The sequence below is a fragment of the Mustela putorius genome, unplaced genomic scaffold (genome assembly GCF_011764305.1).
Source record: "Mustela putorius furo isolate JIRA1106 unplaced genomic scaffold, ASM1176430v1.1 tig00000127_pilon_pilon_pilon, whole genome shotgun sequence".
Classification (NCBI taxonomy): Eukaryota; Metazoa; Chordata; class Mammalia; order Carnivora; family Mustelidae; genus Mustela; species Mustela putorius.
The window spans coordinates 12,491,329-12,498,121 of NW_025421288.1; positions in this window are offsets into that span (position 1 = coordinate 12,491,329).

The following is a 6,793-nucleotide window of genomic DNA, read 5'->3' on the forward strand; positions in this document are numbered from 1 at the left end:
CGTTACGTAAAAGAATTGCATTAGGTAAAGTAAAAGACTCTATGTCTGTCTTGCTTGGAGACTCCCTCGTGGGCTTTGAAGAAGCAGCTTGCCAAGTTGCTAGCAGCCTACGGAGTAAGTGGTGAGGTGTGGGAGGTCTCCAGCATCCGGTCAGTGAGGAACCCAGGCCCTCGGTCTGGAGACTGGCCAGGAGCAGAGTCCTGCCGGTGCCCTGTGCGCGTGCAAGTGGCTCCTTCCCCGGTGAGCTTCAGATGAGAACGCAGCTCAGGCCGACTCCTTGAGTCAATCTCTGTGAGTCCCTGAGGGACAAGACTCAGCAAAGCCATGCCCGATTCCTGACTCACAAAAAACTGGGAAACTCCTAAATTTGTGGAGAAATAGGTAATTGGGAAATGCAAGTAGTATGGTAACTGTCCTATCAGTAACTTTTCCTTTTCTGCTCAAAAATATGTCTTGGGAAACTATGGATTCTGTCACAGATAGTTCTAGCGCTTTCTTCTTCTTCTTCTTCTTTTTCTTTTTCTAAGATTTTATTTACTTGTTTGACAGAGAGAGATCACAAGTAGGCAGAGAAGCAGGCAGAGAGAGGAGGAAGCAGGCTCCCTGCTGAGCAGAGAGCCCGATGGGATGCCCCACTGGATCCCAGGATGATGACCAGAGCCGAAGGCAGAGGCTTTAACCCACTGAGCCACCCAGGCGCCCCCTAGCGCTTTCTTCTAAACCGCCGTCCACGTTTTGCGGTCCTCCTGAAGACTACTTAGAGCGTTTGCAATTTTTGTGCTTACAAGGAAGGCAGTCAACGATGCTCTAATCTGAGCCTCCTCTGTGCTTCTGTAGGGCAGGAACCGAGGCATGGGATTACATCTGTGTGTTATTGCCCCCATCATTTGCCCTACAAAGGGCCTGTGCGGCGCTGCGCTCTGAAGCAGAGCCCAGGGTCCTCCATGCCTCCCACAAGCCTTGTTTGGGCCTCACCCTCCAATCTGAATGCCCACCGCCCTGCAACTCTTTGAGAGCAGGAAGCTCATCCTTTGAGTCGTTGTGCCCCAGAGCTCAGGCCAGGGGCCTGGCACATGGCACAGAAAGCCACCAAGATGTGGGTATCCTTTCTTCTCTGTCCGCACTCCCTTCTTCTTCTTCTTTTTTTTTTTTAAAGATTTTATTTATTTATTTGAGAGAGAGAGAGTGAGAGAGAGCGTGAGAGGGGAGAAGGTCAGAGGGAGAAGCAGACTCCCCGTGGAGCCGGAGCCTGATGCGGGACTCGATCCCAGGACTCTGGGATCATGACCTGAGCCGAAGGCTGTCGCCCAACCAACTGAGCCACCCAGGCGCCCTCCACACTCTCTTCTTAACATCTGGGCTGCACCTTCAGTCTGCTAGGGACAGCCTCCTGGCCACGGTGGACAGACAACAGGTGACCCTGGGCCTGGACAATGCAGCTTAAATGGGCCACTGCTGGTGCCAAGATTACAACCAGAGCCCCTTGGGGGAAAGCAGACCCTAAGACTTACAAAGGCAGGGGCTCTGCCCAAAGGAGGACGGAGATACACAGAGAGGAGAGACAGCGCAGCTCCCAGGAGTCCTGGCTCTTCTTCCATCTTTGTGACAAACCCCTCTCCCTTTGGGAAGGCCCAAGGTTTCTGTTCCTTGCTACCCGAGGTGGTCTGAGACAAAGAGCTGCTCAGGGCTTATGGGATAAAATGGACTTGTTCTCTGGGGCTCTCAAGATGCTCCACTGGCGGTCCCCCCAAGGTTCAGGAGAAACGCTGAGGGGAGCAGGGGGTCTTCCTCTTTCACGCCCTTCCATTTCCAGCGCCCCAGGACCTACCCATCTTGGAGCCCCTTGTGCTTCTTCTCTGCTTACCTGGATTCCTTTCTACCGGCTTCCCTGGAGCAGGGCCCTGAACACCGGGTGACTCCACGGTCGGCAAGGTGAGGCCAAGCCCTGGTCGTGTGCCCTGCTCGCAGGACCTGGCAAGCTTGCTCACTGAGAATACCAAACTGGCCAACAGGCTGTGGCAGCCCCGACGGAGGAAACCTGGTGCTCTAGTCGATTCGGCAGAGCGAACGTGTGACCTGGAGTTAGATGGACCCAACACAGCGCCTGGCTCAGCCCTTGCCTTTGGCCTTGGGCTAGTCCTCTAACCTTCTGCCCTCAGTTTTCCCATCTGGAAATGGACAAAATAATGTTTCCTCCCGTGTTGGGAGGCAGTGAAGCACTCACTGTTTGGTGCTCTAGGATATTTGTTCTTGAAAAAAATCCTTCTTGCGGGGGTGGCTGGATGGCTCAGTTGGTTGGATGCCTGGCTCTTGATTTCAGCTTGGGTCATGATCTCAGGGTCATGAAGTCAAGCCCCACCTGGGCTCCGTGCTGGGCCCAGAAATGGACCCTCAGCTCTATGGTCAACTAACCTTCAACAAAGCAGGAAAGAATATCTAATGGAAAAAAAGACATTCTCTTCAACAAATGGTGCTGGGGAAATTGGACAGCCACATGCAGAAGAACGAAACCGGACCATTTTCTTACACCACACACAAATAGACTCAAAATGGATGAAAGACCTAAATGTGAGACAGGAATCCATCCCAGTCCTAGAGGAGAACACAGGCAGCAACCTCTTTGACCTTGGCCACAGCAACTTTTTGCTGGACACGTCTTCAAAGGCAAGGGAAACAAATGCAAAAATGAACTATCGGGATTTCATCAAGGTAAGTTTTTTTAAAGATTTTATTTATTTTTTGACAGAGATAGACACACAGCAAGAGAGGGGACACAAGCAGGGAGAAGAGGAGAGGGAGAAGCAGGCTCCCCGCTGAGCAGGGAGCCCAAAGCGGGGCTGGATCCCAGGAACCTGGGATCATGACCTGAGCTCAAGGCAGATGCTTAACCGACTGCGACACCCAGGCACCCCAAGATAAAAAGTTTTTGCACAGCAAACAAAACAGTCAACAAAACCAAAAGACAGCCTACAGAATGAGAAAAGATATTTTGAAAGTGTCTTATCAGATAAAGGGCCAGAATCCAAGATCTATAAAGAACTTATCAAACTCAACACCCAAAGAACAAATAATCCAATCAAGAAAGGGGCAGAGGACAGGAACAGACATTTCTCCAAAGAAGACATCCAGATGGCCAACAGATACATGAAAAATGCTCCACATCACTCGGCATCAGGGAAATACAAATCAAAACCACAAGGAGATACCACCTCACACCTGTGCAAATGGCTAAAATGAACAAGTCAGGAAACGACAGATGCTGGTGAGGATGCGGAGAAAGGGGAACCCTCCTGCACTGTTGGTGGGAATGCAAGCTGGTGCAGCCACTCTAGAAAACAGTTTCTCAGAAAGTTGAAAATAGAGCTACCCCACAACCCAGCAATTGCACTGCTGGGTATTAACCCCAAAGATAAAAATGGAATGATCCAAAGGGGCACGTGCACCCCAATGTTTATAGCAGCGATGACCACTATGGTCTAACTATGGAAAGAGCCCAGATGTCCATCAACAGACGAATGGTTAAAGAAGATGTCGTACATATATGCAATGGAATATTACTCAGCCATCAGAAAATGAAATCTTGCTCTTTGCAACGACGTGGATGGAACTAGAGGGTGTTAGGCTAAGCGAAATAAGTCAGAGAAAGACAATTACATGATTTCACTCATATGTGCAATTTAAGAAACAAAACAGAGGAGCATAGGGGAAGGGAGGGAAAAATAAAACAAGATGAGATTAGAGGAGACAAACCATAGAGACTCTCAATCACAGGAAACAAACTGAGGGTTGCTGGAGGGAAGGGGCTGGGGTACTGGGTGACGGGCATGAAGGAGGTCACGTGATGTCACGAGCACGGAGTGTTACTTGCAACTGATGAATCACTGATTCCACCTCTGAAACTAATAACACACTATATGTTAATCAATAGAATTTAAATTAAAAAATTCTCTGTCTCCCTCTACCTCTCCTTCCCCACCATCATCCCCCACCCCCGTTCATGTGCGTGCTCTCTTAAAAAAAAAAAAAATCCTTCTTGGGCATGAAGAGCACACTTACCACGATGAGCACTGAGAAACGTACTGAGGTATTAAATCACTAGATTGTAGACCCGAAACTAATACAACACTGTACGTTAACTATACTGAAATTTGAAAATATCCTTCCTGGTTCCCTGAAAATATTCTATCCACCACCACCTGCTGTCCTGTCCCCCGACCCCACCCCCACACATGGCAAAACCTCTCCAGATCATTGCCCAAGGTCACTGCCCTCTTGCTCACCTGCCTTCCTTCCTCATCCTCCCCCTGGACTTCCCGAAGGCTCTCTCCGTGGGGGGGCCTTCTGGGCCCAGAGATGCGTATCCCACATCCTACTGACACCTAAGGGACATCTCAGCCTTAACACCTCCCCAGTCTCTGGATTCCCCGCCCACCACCCCGCAACCCCCCAGCAGGAGGCAGCAGAGCCTCTGGCAGAAGCAGGGAAGCTGGGGCGTGGTCCTAGGGCGTGACTCTGGGCTCTGTCCCCTACTTCTGGATAATGTCAGGCAAGCTCAGTAATTCTCCAGCCTCAGTCTCCCCTCTGTGGGCTGGCGGTGATGATGATAATGATATTTCAGTCTCATAGGGTTGTCACAGTGAATTCATGCGCAAAGTGCTGAGAACAGGGGCGCCCTGCTTCCCACCTCCTGGAAATGACATCACGACCGTCCCAGTTCTTCAAACCCTCCTGGCTTCTGGTGTGGGTGGAGGGCTGGGGGGCGGTGTGGAAAGAACCAGTGGAAGTCCGGTTGACTTCGATTCCAAAACATGTCCCCACCTTCACGTGCATGTCTTCCCCGGAGCACGCCCCAGTCCAAGTCGCGTCACCGTCACTGCCGCCTGGGACAATGGAGCAGCCCCCCTTCCCGAACCAGCCCTTGCGCGCAGCCCCCAGCCTGCCCTCCCTGTCACCACCAGGGCCATCATTTACTTGAGAGATTTAAGTGGCAACTCAGCCTCTCCCTCCCTTTCTCTTCTTTCAACTTGTCATCCCGGAATTTCTAGATGTGCACAGAGAGGGAGCAGGTAGTGGACGCTGCCACGCCCACCGACCCTATGGGATGGAGTGGCTTGCTGTCTTGTGGCATCTTCCCCCCATCACCTGCCTCTCATGCTGAGGTGAATCCCAGGGCGTCTGGCTGGATCCTCATGGGACTCTGAATTTCAAATCGTGAGTTCAAGCCCCACAGTCGCTAGGCATGGAGCCTACTAAAAAAAAAAAAAAAAAAAAAAAAAAAAAAAAAACGGTGAACCCCACCGCTCCACCTGTAGAGACTTCAGTGCAACAAAATAATGTCTAAACCCCAAATCAGATGACATGCTTCTGCAGAGCACCCTCCTGGGCCTCCGCCTGCAGTCAGAAGCCACCGGGGGACCCAGTGGGGGGTGGGGTATGATGCGGCTGAGCGTGGACGCGGGTGGCTCGCTCCGCACAACCCAGCGGGTTGCTTCTGGGAGGAAGCGCAGGGGTGCGCGGGGGAGGGTGCTTCGTTCTACCTGAACTGCTGTCCTTCTGCAGAAGCGCAGGTGACAGAATTCCACGGAGAACAGTCGTCCCACAGGAAGACAAGCCAGTCTGGGGGCACGCAGGGGCGAGCGTTCTTTAGGGTGGGCCTGCCAGGAATTCCAGGGGAGCTAAGCTGGAGGGATGCCCCTGGGGTGGGAGAGTCGGGGGCCCCGCGCCGCCCGGCCGAGCACGCGGGGTGAGGGAGGGAGGCTTGGCCACCAGGGGGAGCCCTTGGACTTCCCTGGCTTGGGGACGGGGCGGGGGCGGGGGGGGGGGCTGCCCCCAGGGGAAATAGGTCGGGGCTCTGTTCCTTGGGTGTCCCTAGATCCTGTCCTGCCGTTTGCGGGATGGGTGGTCTTGGGCAAGCTCCTTGGCCTCCCCACACCTTGGTCTAACTCACTGGAGGGAAGAGAGACCCTTTGGGGGCCGAGCCCCAAATCTGGTTTTCCCTGCACGTTGGCCTTCCATTCAGACTCTCGAACAGGGACCATGCTTCTCCCGGCACTGACCCAGCCAGAGCCCCTTGCCTCCGCAACAAAACCCTAGGAAGAGAGCTCTGAGCCCCCTCTGCCAGGCAGCCTTCCCTGACCTTCCCAGGAGGGTCAGGCGCCTCCTCTGTGAACCGACCACCTCTTGCCTCCTTCCTCACATCTCACCGGCCCATGCGAGCTCCTGTGGGTTAGGCAGGTGGGTTCCTCCCTGAACCCCCGACGGGTTGGCAAACCGCCGGTGCTCTGTAAGTCCGCGATAAGCTCACGCTGAATGGGTCTTCCGAGCAGGCCAGGAATGGCTGCCTGCTCACCGCAGTCTCGGGGCCTCCAAGGCAGGGGAGTCGTCGGGACTCAAACCTGTGGCCCCCGTGGATTTGGACATCCCTGGCCTCTGGCACCTGAGATCTCTCTAGAGCCTGGCTCTTTCCCTTGTGCTGTGCTTGGCCGGGACCCACTAATGGGGTTCGTCTCAGTCTGGAGTGCCAGGCAGAGCAGCTTGGCTTTTCTTTTAGGAGGAAGTATTAGCAGGGAATGGTGGGGTCACGTGTGTGTTTTGAAGGGCCTCTGGCTTCCAGGGGAGGATGGCTGCGCTGGGGCTGGCCGTTGGTGGCGGGGCCCCAGGCAGCCCCAGCAGCTGTGGCAGGGGCCTGTTCCTAAGAACACGGGGAAGGGGTGCCTGCCCGCCTCCCTCGGGAGAGCAGGCGACCCCTGGTCTCAGGGTTGTTAAGTTTGAGTCCCACGCTGAATGCAGAGAT